This window comes from Hyperolius riggenbachi, chromosome 7 (genome assembly GCF_040937935.1).
Source record: "Hyperolius riggenbachi isolate aHypRig1 chromosome 7, aHypRig1.pri, whole genome shotgun sequence".
NCBI lineage: Eukaryota > Metazoa > Chordata > Amphibia > Anura > Hyperoliidae > Hyperolius > Hyperolius riggenbachi.
In genome coordinates this window covers 215,202,868-215,220,673 of record NC_090652.1, presented here as the reverse complement: position 1 = coordinate 215,220,673, position 17,806 = coordinate 215,202,868, and the positions used below count along the sequence as shown (strand labels likewise).

The 17,806-nt window shown below is 44.1% G+C and overlaps 1 protein-coding gene across 8 annotated transcripts in view; it reads left to right on the top strand.

Annotated features, from left to right (window-relative positions):
• MAP2 (microtubule associated protein 2) overlaps nucleotides 1-17,806 on the top strand; it is a 468,156-nt gene that overhangs the window by 308,198 nt on the left and 142,152 nt on the right. For all 8 annotated transcript variants that reach the window (XM_068245203.1, XM_068245205.1, XM_068245199.1 and 5 more), the window contains one exon: nucleotides 13,001-13,073. The gene's annotated coding sequence lies outside the window, so the exon portion shown is untranslated. The remainder of the gene's footprint in view (nucleotides 1-13,000; nucleotides 13,074-17,806) is intronic.

Below are 17,806 nucleotides of genomic sequence, written 5' to 3'. Positions count from 1 at the left end.
GGTCGAAGATACCCATGCTCTCCCCACAGGACAAAAGATTCAGTAACCTGGCCTGGAATTCAGATGTAGGATCCGTCATGAGGCCCAGATAGGTGTCCACATCATTTAATTGTCTGAGGGCCTCATCTCTATATGTGTCTCTATCCAATATCACTACGGAACCGCCTTTATCTGCATTCCTAATCACAATACTATTGTTATTTTGCAGGCCTTTTAATGCAGCACGTTCAGCAGCAGTGATATTGGATGGACCTGTTCCTACAGAGCTCCAAGCCAGCGAGAGGAGATCCCTCTCGACTAGCTCCTGAAACTGTTCCACACATGGGGACCTCTCAGAGATAGGGTAAAAGTCGGGATTCCTCACCTGTATGGGCTTGGTGTCGTTTAGGGTTACCAGACCTGTGCTGTCGGACACTAGAGTTTCCAGGGTCCATCTTGCACAGGTGTCCCCAAAGTCACCAATACTGGGAAAATCCTCCCATTGTGAGGAAGCATTCGGCTGTTGAACCCTTTCAGGACTATCAAAATGCTTCCTAAGAAGGAGGGACCGAATGAACCTGTTCACATCCAAAATAGTCTCAAAGACGTTAAAATGATGGGTGGGAGCAAAGGATAGACCTCTTGAAAGAATTTTTATTTCATCATTATTTAAAACATAGCTAGACAAATTGACCACATTATTATTAGGTTCACCTAAACTAGACATATCACGTCTTACTTTGTGGTTTTTGCGCCCAGCTCTTCTGGTTTTCTTCCTCTCTCCCCCCTTTTCTTGTAGTGTCTTTGCCTCCTGTAATAGGACGGCTGACCCTGTTGGTTTTTTGGAGGTGGACTTCGGCCCCCCTTATTGTTACCTCGTACACGTGGGTTGGTGTCTGGCTGTGGACCACCGGCCGGGGGAGGGTCCTCAGGTGTAGCCAGAGGGACCCCATTAAACTCGGTGGCCTCTGGTGAGCTGAAACTGACCCTACGCCTGTTAAACCACTTGTCCCGTGAGCGGGACCTGTGTCTCTTTGGACCCGGAGACCTGGGCATACTTTCCCAGTGTCCCCATTCGTAAACCACTTTCTTTGTGTAATCATCTGTGTCTCTAACATATTTAGTACGCTTCATATCGGTAATAAGAATTTCCATATTCATAATGTTATCTAACATCTTTGCATTTAAATCATCATACATTTTAGGATTATGCAATTTGTGAATGGAACTCTTAATATCAGCTACTTTGATTTTCAATTCTACCAGTTTGTTTTCTTCATATGAAATGATAAGGCGCATTAACTTTAACGAGCAGTCAGTGAGAATTTCATTCCATTCTATAACGAATTGTTCCGAATAGATGGTGGTTGGAACTTTCTTAATACGGAGGCCACGTGGGATGATCTCCTCCGCCACATACTGTTTGAGACTGGACAATTCCCACCATACTTTAGTTTCCTTGGCCAAAACATCCTCTAATCTCAAGAAGGCTGTTCGCATATTCAAGTCAGGATCCAATTCTGCTACATTGGAATTTTTAGAAAACACAGAGGCAAATTTGTGACAACGGTCCTCATTATAGGCAAGGTCCCCAAGAGGAATGATGTGCTTTTCCACGTGAATGGTTTTATGGGAAACTCTATTATCAAGGTCCCCCTGTGCATTGGCATGTATGTGGGGGTCAAGCCCAGGAGCAATCTCCTGATGCACTATGTCCCTTCCAATGACCAGGGATTCATGTGGCTCAATAGGCATACTGTTATCATGGACAGTGGACACAGTGGAAAAGCCGTCCCTGGGACAGGCAGGCATGGTGGATGCAGTGGATGTGATCCCTGTATGGTGAGCAGGTGTAACCTCCTCAATGGTCTCTAGGTCAGAAGCAAGAACCACGGAGGTAGCGGTCGCGGGGATATTCAGAAGACCACTCGCGGGGATATTCAGAAGACCTCTTACCATGTCTCTGTAGTTGGGTCTCGATTGGAGGAAAGCATCTCCGTTAGCCGCTCGATCACTCTCCGTATGGAGGAGGCGGTCTCTGGGACGTGCGCCCGAATCTGACGTCACTTCCCCCCCTCGCTGGCTACACCAAGATCCCAGGGAATGGCGCCGATATTCCTCCGCCATCCCGGACTTCCGCTGGATCACAGGCTCCTGCTGCAGCTGCGACCATGTCCGCAGAGTCACTGGCACCCCGGCAGAATCCGTGGCACCACACTTGTCGCCCCGGTCCTCCACAAGGTAGTGTAATTGGGCAGTTTGGGTGTCGATGTTGGTTCCTCCTGCGGGGGTCAAGGCAACGTCCTCTGGAAGTGAGGCAGGTGTCGTGGGAGCTCCAGCTGGTCGTAGTGTTTTAAAAGTGGGATCTTTGCCGTCCTTCTGGTGACCCCTGCCAGCTGCCCGCGGCAAAGCTGTGGTGGATGTGTTGCTTCTAAGGGAACGCTGCTCCTTGGTGGCCATGATGGTGTGTGGATGCCAGGCCGATAGAGTATATCAGACTGTAACAAATCCTTGTAAGGTCCGGTGGAGGAGCAGGTGTGTAGCTCAGTATAGATCCAATTTGCAAAGTGAACACAGCTCCACTCCACCGCTTCCACTGCAGTGCTCGACCCAGGTTGGCAAGACCAAAGGATACAATACAGAAGGGATGGTCCGCACTTGTCAGATTGAAGTCACCTTTATTAAGGACATATCCAGATTAAAATTCGACAGGCAACATAGCTGACATGTTTCGGACTCAAGCGTCCTTAATCATAGCTCAAACACAAATGGCAGTTTGGACACATAAATAGTAGTGTGAATGCGTAGTACCCGCCCCAGAACCTTCCCAATTGGGGAGTGGTTACTTGTCAAGGGGAATGTGTCTGCAAGATATCATAAACCGCCCACACATACAGATCAATACATCAAAAACATTAAAATGCATATATGAAAAACTTATGTATATACAAACTAAAAACTAGAGACCAGGAGCAGGTAGCCTGAAAAGCTCCCAAAGGAGAAAGAAGCAACCAATGACCGCCAGGACAGCTGGAAGAAGGACAGTAGGGGGGAGCAAGACCAGTAACTTGATCATCAAGAGTCTGGGGGTTAAAGAGCAGAATTCTATTTAGGTAATGGTGGCCAAATCCCATTATCGGGTGATAATACTGGTTTTCAGCGATCCACCAGGCGGATCGCTGAAAACCAGTATTATCACCCGAACGATAGTCTGTACACACGCCGGATTTGACGTGGGAACGACGGAACGTTCAAACGACGGGTCGTTCGCAAAAATCCGACATGTGTATGGGCCTTTAAGGTACCCATGTTTGATCCGGTAGCAGATTGACCATTAGATAGATCACTATCTGATTGAATCTGATCAGTGAGGGATCTAATGCGTGCCCACACACTGCACAGCAATTTGCAATAGAATTCAGCAAGAAATCTATTGCAGATCTTGCTGCCGCCTGCCGGGCTACCCCCAAGTGTTAAGTGTGCCCCCCATGCCGTGCTCAGTGTCTTAAAGTCTCACCTCTCCGCCTGCATGACTCCTGCCCTTCTCTGATGTTCAGTATCACCAAGAGTGCTGGTACCACATGGCTTGGCACATATTCTGACGTCACACATGCGCCAGTGTCACGTAGTACCAGGGCTTGCGGTGAAGGTGGTCCGTCAGTCCTCGCAATATGGTGCAAAATAACGATGTTACCACTGTGAACCTGATTAAGCCCTTGAGACCGAGATTCTTACACCATTGCCAGTGATATCGGTCAGAAATCGATCGAAAGGCAGTCATGTTGTGGCATGATTTATCTTCCAATTCGACAAAATCATTGAATCGGAAGGGCGATGGGACCACAATATCAAGCAGTGTATGGGCACCCTTAGTTCAGTCAAAGCTAGCTACTTTCAGGATGTGTTGAGCTTTTTAGCATCCTTCACATATCTCATTATGATAATGCTAGTATCAAAACAATGGACAGTGGATGTAATTTAATTAAGTGTGTTTTTTCCTTTATCCATTGCTTAATGAAATAGACTGAAGTACTAGCCAGTAGAAGGAGGCCGTGGAGCCCTTGGCAAATCTTTGAGATGGATAATGCACAGATTTCACTGAAACATGTATATTCAGTTATAATGTAGTAAAGAAATGTAGAATAACATTAATAGTGGTGTATCATTCTCAGTTTCAGTAATACTGTGTAACCTAATGCAATTCAGTGTGGCCTCTTTTATTAAATAAAATTATTAATTACTCTTTATTGCCTAACAACAATGTAACTGATCCCAAATGTGATTCTCTATTCTCTGTTAGCTGAAGCTTAACAATGCCGCTGTGACTGATTGGCTTATTTCACGCTTTGCGATAAACGAGATCCTGTATTTCCCAGAGGAGACCGGTTCTCATATCTCTGTGAATTGCCACGATCCCTGTCTGTTAACAGATTGGCAACTGTTGTTTTCATGAAGCTATGAAAAGCCAGGGCCTCTTTGTATGTAGGACTTTTCCCACTGAGATAAAGGGACAAAGATTCCCATTGTGTCAACCATTCTAAAACAGTACAAAGGTGGCGTTACATATGTGGACTGGAAGCAGAAATACAACCAGAAAACAAAGCTTATTGGAAGCGTACATATATGAACGGCGCCGGTGAGCTGGGCACAGGGTGAGCCAAATGACGACTCACCCTCAAATCTCCGGCGGCTTAAAATACTATTCCCCCCTCTGAGTCGTTGCAACTCGGAGCGAGATGTAAAACCCAGAGTTACCTTACACGTCCTGCACAGTATATTATTACTGCTATGGGGCGCCGTGCGCCAAAACCACCTGCTTCGTATTGGAAGCCTTTTTACTAGGAAATCTGAAATTGGTGCAGATCAGCTTTAAAGGGCATTTGAAGTGAGAACAATATGGAGGCTGCCATCTTTATTTCCTTTTAGACAATACCAGTTGCCTGGCTGCCCTGCTGATCTTCCATGCATCAGTAGTGTCTGAATCACCCACCTGACACAAGCATGCAAGTTTGACGAAATCTAGACAGACTTCAGTCAAACATCTGATCTACATGCTGGTTCAGGGTCTATGGCTAAAAGTATAAGAGGCGGGAGATCAGCAGGATATCCAGGCAATTTGCATTGTTTGAAAGGAAATAAATATGGCAGCCTCCATATCCCTCTCACTTCAGGTGTCCTTTAATAGGGACAACTAGAAGAATAGACATGGAGAAATAATGTAGAATTATTTCCAGTGTACAGTATCTGTATCCTATAGAGGAAGGGCTCATTAGCAGAAATATACCTGGTCAGACTATATTGCTGTGAGCTGGCCCAGTTTGTATACTGTACATCAGTACCAAATTCACAAAGGTTTAGATTATTATTGTGTATTTAAATCTACAGAGTCCATAGTCATGTCACTAACCACCCTTCAGAAGATGGGAAGTAGTCAGCAGGCTATGTTTCTAAAAAAAAAGAGAAGAAACAAAGAGACAACCTGATGCGCCAATACAGTGTAGTATATCAAGAAATATGAATAAATAGATATTAGGAAAGAGATGTACTTTCAATATCAGGTTGTTATATAACAACCATGGTATATGGAATGTGAGGAAAATCCTTTTCTCCAGGAACACTTGGGGTGACAGAGAGGCAGGGTCCAGGTAGTTCGCCATTTTCTTTTCACCAGCTCAGTGTTTGTCTCAGCAACTTATTAGCATTGTTTTCAGCGTTAAATTGATCTTATCAGAGGCAGCTACTTTTACATGCAGGCCATTTGGTTGTTCTATCAGTTTCTGCATATACATACTGCTCAACTGATTTCACATTGTAAATGTTTGATTACTGGCTGATTTTGGATTGATTGGACCTCTGTACCTATTTTAAGTAAGATATGCTCATTACATACAGTATATATTATTAAGACCTGCTAAGGATTCTAAGAATCTTTTTAGAATTTTTGGAGTATCTGTGCTTTTTGTATCTAATAAATGTAATATAATGAAGGACTTGGTTTTTTTTAAGGGCCGCGGAAAGTATTATTCTTCCTTAGTTGTGATGTTCATAAAAGATGCTAGCTAAAAGGGTATAGGGTTTTTAATGTTTAAACTAAGTTTAAGGGTCTCAAAGGTTGATAGGGTCTAGGACTGTCATAGGACTGTTTGTATTATTGGTCTTTTGATTTCAAATAATAACCTAGGCATTTTTTAGGTAGCAAACTAATAATAACAATAAACCATAAATAAAGACATCCTTTATCTTCCATGTAGATTGATCTGTTCTGCCGGATGGGTTCAGATGATAATCAGTCTTTTGTATTTGATGATAACAAACGATTGCTCCATTCAAACTATTGTTATGTGGCTTATAACACACTTCTGCGTATGTCCTCATTTTCACCCTTCTGCCAATAATCCAATCTGTGAACTGTCGCTGAATTCAACTGTACTCTGACATTGTTTATTTGCCTCTCAACAGTCTTGGATCACCTGTTTTGATCTATGATCAAGCGTATATTTGGCGCGTACACACATCTAATTTTCATTGGCCAATAATAGGCTGATTTTACCTTTTCCAGGTAGTATGAATGCCTACACACACAAACTGTTCATAGTAATCATAATCTGTTGACCCTCATGGAAGATGTACAATTTGCCAATCATTGACAAATCAAAATTGGATATGTGTACTGGCAGGGCCGGTTTAAGCAACAATGGGGCCCCAGGGCAAAATAAACCTGGGCCCCCCCCCCAACAGATACCCCGGAGCAAAAATTGGCATTAAGTGACCTTTTTTGCAGCTGGTATAGTCAGGGTTTGAAGCCCCAATCGGTCCGAGCTCCACATTCTGGCTACCCCAGCCTGCATGGGGGACAATGGGTTAAAAAGTTTCAGGAGGGGGGACCCCACATAATTAAAAAAAAAAAATTCCCACACTCAACATAAAATTTTTTTTGGGAAAATAGGAAAAAAATGCCAGGGATCTTCATACAGCCATATTGCGGCTGTATAGCGATAGTGTTGGGCGAACATCTAGATGTTCGGGTTCGGGCCGAACAGGCCGAACATGGCCGCGATGTTCGGGTGTTCGAGCCGAACTCCGAACATAATGGAAGTCAATGGGGACCCGAACTTTGTGCTTTGTAAAGCCTCCTTACATGCTACATACCCCAAATTTACAGGGTATGTGCACCTTGGGAGTGGGTACAAGAGGAAAAAAAATTTAGCAAAAAGAGCTTATAGTTTTTGAGAAAATCGATTTTAAAGTTTCAAAGGGAAAACTGTCTTTTAAATGCGGGAAATGTCTGTTTTCTTTGCACAGGTAACATGCTTTTTGTCGGCATGCAGTCATAAATGTAATACATATAAGAGGTTCCAGGAAAAGGGACCGGTAACGCTAACCCAGCAGCAGCACACGTGATGGAACAGGAGGAGGGTGGCGCAGGAGGAGAAGGCCACGCTTTGAGACACAACAACCCAGGCCTTGCATGAGGAGAAGAAGCGTGCGGATAGCAATTTGCATTTTGTCGCCATGCAGTCATAAATGTAATACAGATGAGAGGTTCAATAGACAGGGACCGGAAACGCTAACCCATCACAGATGTTCATTGTTCATGTTACTTGGTTGGGGTCCGGGAGTGTTGCGTAGTCGTTTCCAATCCAGGATTGATTCATTTTAATTTGAGTCAGACGGTCTGCATTTTCTGTGGAGAGGCGGATACGCCGCCGATCTGTGACGATGCCTCCGGCAGCACTGAAACAGCGTTCCGACATAACGCTGGCTGCCGGGCAAGCCAGCACCTCTATTGCGTACATTGCCAGTTTGTGCCAGGTGTCTAGCTTCGATACCCAATAGTTGAAGGGTGCAGATGGATTGTTCAGTACAGCTACGCCATCTGACATGTAGTCCTTGACCATCTTCTCCAGGCGATCGGTGTTGGAGGTGGATCTGCACGCTTGCTGTTCTGTGTGCTGCTGCATGGGTGTCAGAAAATTTTCCCACTCCAAGGACACTGCCGATACCATTCCCTTTTGGGCACTAGCTGCGGCTTGTGTTGTTTGCTGCCCTCCTGGTCGTCCTGGGTTTGCGGAAGTCAGTCTGTCGGCGTACAACTGGCTAGAGGAGGGGGAGGATGTCAATCTCCTCTCTAAAGTCTCCACAAGGGCCTGCTGGTATTCTTCCATTTTGACCTGTCTGGCTCTTTCTTAAAGCAGTTTTGGAACATTGTGTTTGTACCGTGGATCCAGAAGAGTATAAACCCAGTAATTGGTGTTGTCCAGAATGCGCACAATGCATGGGTCGCGTTCAATGCAGTCCTAGGCCGAAGAGGTCATAGCCTAGGGTCACAAAACCTGTTTATTTGGGCAATTTCAATGGTGGCGAGTCTGACGTACATAAATCGCAGCAATGGCCGTTAGCAACGTCTGAATCTCACGAAATGTCTCATGCAGGTAGAAGACATATTGTTAGACTTGGATTCCAAAGATGGGGTCCCTACATCTCTGCAAACCAGAGTTACAGGGGTCCAAAATTGGTAAAATCCCCCATAGGCTTTCATTGGGCCTCCTAGTTACAGTTCCAAAATCTCACATCTTTTCAAAGGGCAATTACTCAGCAGTGGCAAATTTTCTAGCATTGTAGGGACCCTTAGGGGGAACATGACTGGTGAGTTTCGGGCCCCTAGGCTGAAGAGGTCATAGCCTAGGGTCACAAAAACCTGTTTATTTGGGCTATTTCAATGGTAGTGATGGTGACGTACATAAATCTCAGCCATGGCCGTTAGCAACGTCTGAATCTCACGAAATGTCTCATGCAGGTAGAAGACATATTGTTAGACTTGGATTCCAAAGATGGGGTCCCTACATCTCTGCAAACCAGAGTTACAGGGGTCCAAAATTGGCAAAATCCCCCATAGGCTTTCATTGACTCCCTATTTCACTTTCCAAAATCTCACATCTTTTCAAAGGGCAATTGCTCAGCAGTGGCAAATTTTCTAGCATTGTAGGGACCCTTAGGGGGAACATGACTGGTGAGTTTCGGGCCCCTATGCCGAAGAGGTCATAGCCTAGGGTCACAAAAACCTGTTTATTTGGGCTATTTCAATGGTAGTGATGGTGACGTACATAAATCTCAGCCATGGCCGTTAGCAACGTCTGAATCTCACGAAATGTCTCATGCAGGTAGAAGACATATTGTTAGACTTGGATTCCAAAGATGGGGTCCCTACATCTCTGCAAACCAGAGTTACAGGGCTCCAAAATTGGTAAAATCCCCCATAGGCTTTCATTCCTTCCCTATTTCACTTTCCAAAATCTCACATCTTTTCAAAGGGCAATTGCTCAGCAGTGGCAAATTTTCTAGCATTGTAGGGACCCTTAGGGGGAACATGACTGGTGAGTTTCGGGCCCCTAGGCCGTAGAGGTCATAACCTAGGGTCACAAAAACCTGTTTATTTGGGCTATTTCAATGGTAGTTATGGTGACGTACATAAATCTCAGCCATGGCCGTTAGCAACGTCTGAATTTCACGAATTATCTCATGCAGGTAGAAGACATATTGTTAGACTTGGATTCCAAAGATGGGGTCCCTACATCTCTGCAAACCAGAGTTACAGGGGTCCAAAATTGGTAAAATCCCCCATAGGCTTTCATTGCCTCCCTATTTTACTTTCCAAAATCTCACATCTTTTCAAAGGGCAATGGCTCAGCAGTACCAAATTTTCTAGCATTGTAGGGACTCTTAGGGGGATCATGATTGGTGAGTTTTGCCACTGCTGAGCCATTGCCCTTTGAAATGGTGTGAGATTTTGGAACGGTAAATAGTAGGCCCAATGAAAGCCTATGGGGGATTTTACCAATTTTGGAGCCCTGTAACTCTGGTTTGCAGAGATGTAGGGACCCCATCTTTGGAATCCAAGTCTAACAATATGTCTTCTACCTGCATGAGACATTTCGTGAAATTCAGACGTTGCTAACGGGCATGGCTGAGACTTATGTACGTCACCATCACTACCATTGAAATAGCCCAAATAAACAGGTTTTTGTGACCCTAGGCTATGACCTCTTCGGCCTAGGGGCCCGAAACTCACCAGTCATGTTCCCCCTAAGGGTCCCTACAATGCTAGATAATTTGGTACTGCTGAGCCATTGCCCTTTGAAAAGATGTGAGATTTTGGAAAGTGAAATAGGGAGGCAATGAAAGCCTATAGGGGATTTTACCAATTTTGGACCCCTGTAACTCTGGTTTGCAGAGATGTAGGGACCCCATCTTTGGAATCCAAGTCTAACAATATGTCTTCTACCTGCATGAGACATTTCGTGAAATTCAGACGTTGCTAACGGCCATGGCTGAGATTTATGTACGTCACCATCACTACCATTGAAATAGCCCAAATAAACAGGTTTTTGTGACCCTAGGCTATGACCTCTTCGGCCTAGGGGCCCGAAACTCACCAGTCATGTTCCCCCTAAGGGTCCCTACAATGCTAGAAAATTTGCCACTGCTGAGTAATTGCCCTTTGAAAAGATGTGAGATTTTGGAACTGTAACTAGGAGGCCCAATGAAAGCCTATGGGGGATTTTACCAAATTTGGAGCCCTGTAACTCTGGTTTGCAGAGATATAGGGAACCCATCTTTGGAGCCCAAGTCTAACAATATGTCTTCTACCTGCATGAGACATTTCGTGAGATTCAGACGTTGCTAACGGCCATTGCTGCGATTTATGTACGTCAGACTCGCCACCATTGAAATTGCCCAAATAAACAGGTTTTGTGACCCTAGGCTATGACCTCTTCGGCCTAGGACTGCATTGAACGCGACCCATGCATTGTGCGCATTCTGGACAACACCAATTACTGGGTTTATACCCTTCTGGATCCACGGTACAAACACAATGTTCCAAAACTGCTTTAAGAAAGAGCCAGACAGGTCAAAATGGAAGAATACCAGCAGGCCCTTGTGGAGACTTTAGAGAGGAGATTGACATCCTCCCCCTCCTCTAGCCAGTTGTACGCCGACAGACTGACAAGGGAGGGCAGGACGACCAGGAGGGCAGCAAACAACACAAGCCGCAGCTAGTGCCCAAAAGGGAATGGTATCGGCAGTGTCCTTGGAGTGGGAACATTTTCTGACACCCATGCAGCAGCACACAGAACAGCAAGCGTGCAGATCCACCTCCAACACCGATCGCCTGGAGAAGATGGTCAAGGACTACATGTCAGATGGCATAGCTGTGTTGAACAATCCATCTGCACCCTTCAACTATTGGGTATCGAAGCTAGACACCTGGCACAAACTGGCAATGTACGCAATAGAGGTGCTGGCTTGCCCGGCAGCCAGCGTTATGTCGGAACGCTGTTTCAGTGCTGCCGGAGGCATCGTCACAGATCGGCGGCGTATCCGCCTCTCCACAGAAAATGCAGACCGTCTGACTCAAATTAAAATGAATCAATCCTGGATTGGAAACGACTACGCAACACTCCCGGACCCCAACCAAGTAACATGAACAATGAACATCTGTGATGGGTTAGCGTTTCCGGTCCCTGTTTATTGAACCTCTCATCTGTATTACATTTATGACTGCATGGCAACAAAATGCAAATTGCTATCCGCACGCTTCTTCTCCTCATGCAAGGCCTGGGTTGTTGTGTCTCAAAGCGTGGCCTTCTCCTCCTGCGCCACCCTCCTCCTGTTCCATCACGTGTGCTGCTGCTGGGTTAGCGTTACCGGTCCCTTTTCCTGGAACCTCTTATATGTATTACATTTATGACTGCATGCCGACAAAAAGCATGTTACCTGTGCAAAGAAAACAGCCATTTCCCGCATTTAAAAGACAGTTTTCCCTTTGAAACTTTAAAATCGATTTTCTTAAAAACTATAAGCTCTTTTTGCTAATTTATTTTTTCCTCTTGTACCCACTCCCAAGGTGCACATACCCTGTACATTTGGAGTATGTAGCATGTAAGGAGGCTTTACAAAGCACAAAAGTTCGGGTCCCCATTGACTTCCATTATGTTCGGAGTTTGGCTCGAACACCCGAACATCGCGGCCATGTTCGGCCCTAACATCTAGATGTTCGCCCAACACTACACGTGACCCGTTCGGCCAATCACAGCGCTAGCCGAACGTTCGGGGAACGTTCGGCCATGCGCTCCTAGTTCGGCCATATGGCCGAACAGTTTGGCCGAACACCATCAGGTGTTCGGCCGAACTCGAACATCACCCGAACAGGGTGATGTTCTGCAGAACCCGAACAGTGGCGAACACTGTTCGCCCAACACTATATAGCGATCCCTGGCCAAAGCACTGCGGCTGCGTATGGACCCCCTGGAAACCCCGTCAGGAAATGTATTGATCTTTCTTTTGATACATGTAAAATTACACTACCGTTAGGTACTAAAAGTGACATTTACCGCATTTAAAAGTATACTTTATTCCTCCGAAACTTTAAAATCGATTTTCTCAAAAACTATAATGTCTTTTTGAAAAATTGTTTTTTCCTCTTATTCCCAATGATCTCCTTAAAATATCCTGCAAATTTAGGGTTTCTAGAATTTAAGGTGGATTTGCTATTAACCATTAAAGTCGGCTGGTTTTTAAACGTGTACTTTTTTTCCTTTGAAACTTTAAAATCGATTTTCTCAAAAACTATAAGGTCGATTTGAAATTTTTTTTCCTCTTGTAGCTACTGGGGGCCCCTACAAGCTCTGGGGCCCTGGGGCAGCTGCCTCCTTTGCCTCTATGGTAGCGCCGGCCCTGTGTACCGGGCTTTTTCTCTTCACTTGACAGATGCCTCCTCACAAGCAATACTTATCCCCTAGAAAAAGGAAGATTCAGAGGCTTTACAAATCATCACAAGTCTATTAAAACCATATAAAAGGGCATGTAAATCAATATCAGTTTTATGGACTGAAACCATTGATATCATTGAATTATTGCCATTTATTCCAATGTATATTGATAGCATGACAATGAATGTTATCCATGCCTCCACTATAAAGAGGAGCGATTTAAATAATCTCTATCTTTCTGGTCTTTCTAGGTCACCTGTGTCTGATACCTGCTTGTGGTCAAAACTCAACTCTTCAACATAAAGGAAGCTGACCGCTACAAGGGTAAGTCATCGCGTGAGCAGCCTTTTAAGTCTAATACGTGTTGAAAGATGACAGCGAATATGCTCATGATTTGTTCTGAACTGAGCTGGTCAACACACTATGCTATTTATTAACACACACAACTGGCTGTAAATGAAAATAGGCGTGTTTTTACGTTGGGATGTTTTAATTGTAAGTGCCGCTAATATTTTTGGCAGTTCAGACTTATGCTTTATAGAAAGTGTTGCCTTATTGAGTCTTACTAGAGCCAAAGCCATGCATTGCTCCTACATTTTTTATTCATTGGCCTCAATTCACTAAGATCATGCTGGAGATAATAAGGCAAGAGAAAACTTACCTCCACACAGTGAGAGAGTTATCTTATCACTTCATTCCTTAACCTCCCTGGCGGTAAGCCCGCGCTGAGCACGGGCTATGCCGCCGGGAGGCACCGCTCAGGCCCCGCTGGGCCGATTTGCATAATTTTTTTTTTGCTGCATGCAGCTAGCACTTTGCTAGCTGCGTGCAGTGCCCGATCGCCGCCGCTACCCGCCGATCCGCCGCTATACGCGTCGCCACAGCCGCCCCCCCCCCCCAGACCCCGTGCGCTGCCTGGCCAATCAGTGCCAGGCAGCGCCATGGGGTGGATCGGAGTCCCCTTTGATGTCATGACGTCGGACGTCGATGACGTCGGTGACCTCATCCCGCCCCGTCGCCATGGCGACGGGGGAAGCCCTCCAGGAGATCCCGTTCTTTGAACGGGATCTCCTGATCTCCGATCGCCGGCGGCGATTTGAGGGGCTGGGGGGATGCCGCTGAGCAGCGGCTATCATGTAGCGAGACCTTGTCTCGCTACATGAAAAAAAAAAAAAATTAAAAAAAAAAACGTATTTGCTGCCCCCTGGCGGATTTTGACAAACCGCCAGGAGGGTTAAGTTACCTTCTCTGTAGTTAAGTTACCGCCTCTGTAGTTATTTTTACACGCAGTTAATTAACAGCCTGTTAGAATTCTGGAGTTATTTTAAGGATTGAAGAGGTAACTTAAAGACAGAAGAGTTAAGTTTAGGTTTGCCTGAGGTAAAATGTTTCCTGAATGGAAGATGCCTTATCACCATGGTGATAACTCTAGAAACGTTTTTAAAGACAGGAGATAAGCTTAGTGAATTGAGGCCATTGTCTTCCCAACTATAGTCCTCCTCCTGTGAAATAGGATACCTCTCTGTTGGTCACTGAGATATCTTGCTGACCAGGAGATCTTGAGAATGGTTTCTGTTAACTTTCTAGTCTCTGAAGAAAGACTGGAGAGAGGTTCTGGACAGCTAGATGTACAATTCGACAGGTACATACATCATTTGGAGACACATTTACTTTACTTCAGTGTTGTTGTCAGCTACCATGTGAATTATATGGATCTTCAGTCGCCGCCACCATAGTGGTCCCTCAGTGTTTACATGAAAGCATTTTGCTAATTTCTTGCTTCCTACAGCCACAAGAAATTGTAAATGTGTGCACAGGTCACAGTTGACTTCTTATTCAGCATAATAGACAGCCTGTCATCCACCCATCTAACCAAAAGTTCTCGTGGCTGAGTGGAGTAGGAATGATTTCAAAAAGTGCCCAGTGAGCCAATGACATTATCCCAAACTGCCCAGAGTTGTAGCTGCTGAATCTCTTAACTGAGTAGAGTTGGTGATTTGCTATTTTAAACCACACACACTCACTCAAATGAAGAGACCAATTCATCCAAATCTCTGGCCTGAAATTAAATCTTGACAAATTCAAAGTTATCTTTTCCAACATTTTGTAAACTGATGGGAAGATTCTAGTCATCTCATTAGGTCTTGAAAATAAAAACAAGTATTTAATCAGGTATAAAACTCTCAAATTACCTAAGACAAATGTACCAAATTAACTTGCTCCACGTTGGTGGGGGGAGGGATTCTCAAGATGATTCTCATTGGTCCACCTATACTAATGGGGGGGCCCTGGTGGGAGCTTCAAAGATGCTTTTGCTGGAGCTCCAGCATTAGAAGGTGAAGAGGACAGCATCAGCTGTGGTCACAGTGACTCTTCACGCAGCACAGATCAATGGGAGCAAAGGTGCTTGCAGAGTCTGGCTTGCAGCACTGAGTCTGGGGAGTGGTGGGCATAATTGTTCTTCTAACAAAGGATGTTAGGTGACAGCGATGGGTGCGTTCACATCTTAGGGGGAGCAGCTCCACATCACACAAATACCTCTCTTCACATCACTTGGCATTGCGCTCACTTGGAAAGCTATCATTCGTCTAAGTTATGTTCTTTACACTTGGACATCACTCCAGTGAAACCAGCAATTGAATTTGCCGATAAATACTGCTGCATGTTTTCAGCTTCTTATCACCTCGAATCATATTCCTTTCACTATACTTTGAAACCCTTCTGTGGGTAAACATTCTTTAAACAACCGTCTAAAAATTTGTTTATTCTTCGATGAAATGGTTTTGAACTTAAACCATAAACACAGCTAAACAATATATGCCCTGATCTCTAGTAGATACAAAACATTGAACTAATGAAGTATGATATCTATGTCAGTTATTTGTATGTGACTTCTCCAGCAAACTTCATATTTATTGGCACCTTGAAGGGTCTTTTACTCATTATTTGATGCAAAGCATTATACTGTATGGCCTCTGAAAAAATAAGTATATTATATAGTCATCTACAACCTACAATCATATGCCCTCTTTCTATATTTGCCACAGTTAACCAACATTTGAAGAGGGACGTGCTAATAATCAGCAGCAAGGTTTATCACCAGTTGAGAGAGTGATGTGGTACATTACTGCCTCAGGCAGCTAAACAGCCTAGGCTAAGCATCATTTGGAGGGTGGGACTACATACGTTTTTCATATAATTTATTTTTTCAATGAAAAAGAAAATTACAATCCACTCACTTGTTACATATTTACATCCATCTTTTTTTTTTTTTTTTTTACAAAAAAGAAAAAGAATAAAACAAAAACCTATTCCCTATTCCCATCCTCCTCCCGTATCCACAGACAGATTCCTTATCATGTCCATATCTCATTATAAACAATTTCATCATATCAATTCCCTTCTCTCCCATAATCCTCCTTACACCCCTCAGAGAGCTCCTCCTCTTACATCTCCATCATATCCCCATATTTTTTTGTGCCCTGAAATTTACTCCATTTCTCCCACTTATCATTAAACCCTTCTAACTTATCTTGCTGTAATGCAATTTGATTCTCCCACCCCTTCACCATATTAACTCTTCCAACCTAATCTTTAAGGGAAGGGGAACTCTGGCTTCTCCATTTAACCGGAATCAAACTCTTAGCTGCAATCAATAATTGAGGTACCAAATATTTCTTGTACCTACTAAGAGATGCACATGTTCCACTCAACAACACTTCCACAGCATTCCAATACATTCCAACACACCCTTCCAATACTCTGTAATAACCGAGCACTCCCACACAAAATGCACCAATGTACCATTTGCCCCACACCCTCTCCAGCATCTATCACTAATTCCCTGATACATTAAAGCTAATTTATCCGGTGTCCTATACCACTTGGGGGTGGGGCTACATACAGCAATATATAGATATAGGAAGTGTTTCAGCTGCTGAAACCAGTAAAATGACCATAAAAGTGGGTATCCTGAATCATTTACTGCATTCTATTATATGTCAGCGCTCGACAGCAAAGCAGCTCCAGTCTCATCCAGCACCACTAAGGATAGGGAATTCAGACCTGAACACCTCAGACTTTGTGTTCAGCCTGGATGTACTGATTTATAGGGAACTAAGACCCTGTATCACCTCATGATGGTTCATCAAGAGCAGTGCATATATCCAACTGATCAAAGTTTCATACTTTGATCATATTCATAAAATACAGCTCTTCTTAGTAGAAATTTGGAATGCCTGGAATGATCATCATGCAACATTTTCCTCTGTCAAGCTTCATCCAGGAACATAATTAAAACTTGCACAACTGAGCTGTGTATGTGCACAAGCAAGTGGCAACTAATAACTTTTTTATTTTTTTAACTCACTATTACTATAGCACTCCACAGCGTTTTACACACCATATGGTCTTGTCACTGGCTGTCCCTCAGAGGGGCTCACAATCGAATCCCTAATCCCTACCATAGTCATATTTTCCTTTCACAGTCAAGGCCAATTTTCTAGGGAGAAGCCAATTAACTTATCTGTATAGTTTTGGAATGTGGTGGGAAACCGGAGTGCCTGGAGAAAACCAACACAATCAGGGGGAGAACATAGAAACTCCTTGCCCAGATTTGCACTAGGAACCTACTGCTATTCACTCATTAGGGTGGGACATGCTTGTGGAGAGCTGAAGATTTGGCTGCAGTAGATTCATGCAATGTATTAGACAGTGCGATGGGGTCAGGGGTGACCATAAGAACGTCATTGAAATACAGTAGACTTCCATTATAGTCAACTTTGATATAGTAAACCTCTGGATATAGTAAACTCAGTCCTCAGGTCCCAGCAAATGTGTCTCTATAAATATACAATGTATGATGACCAGTTCTGATATAGTAAACTTCTAATATAGTAAACTACTTTTTCTGGTCCCTTGGAGTTTACTATAAAGGGATTCCACTGTAGTGCACTGGAGACATCACCTTAGTTTGCTACAGGTGTGGGGATGTTTGATACTGTTAGTGTACATTGTAGTTTATTCCTGTATGTGGGGTATTAGATAAGGATTATTTT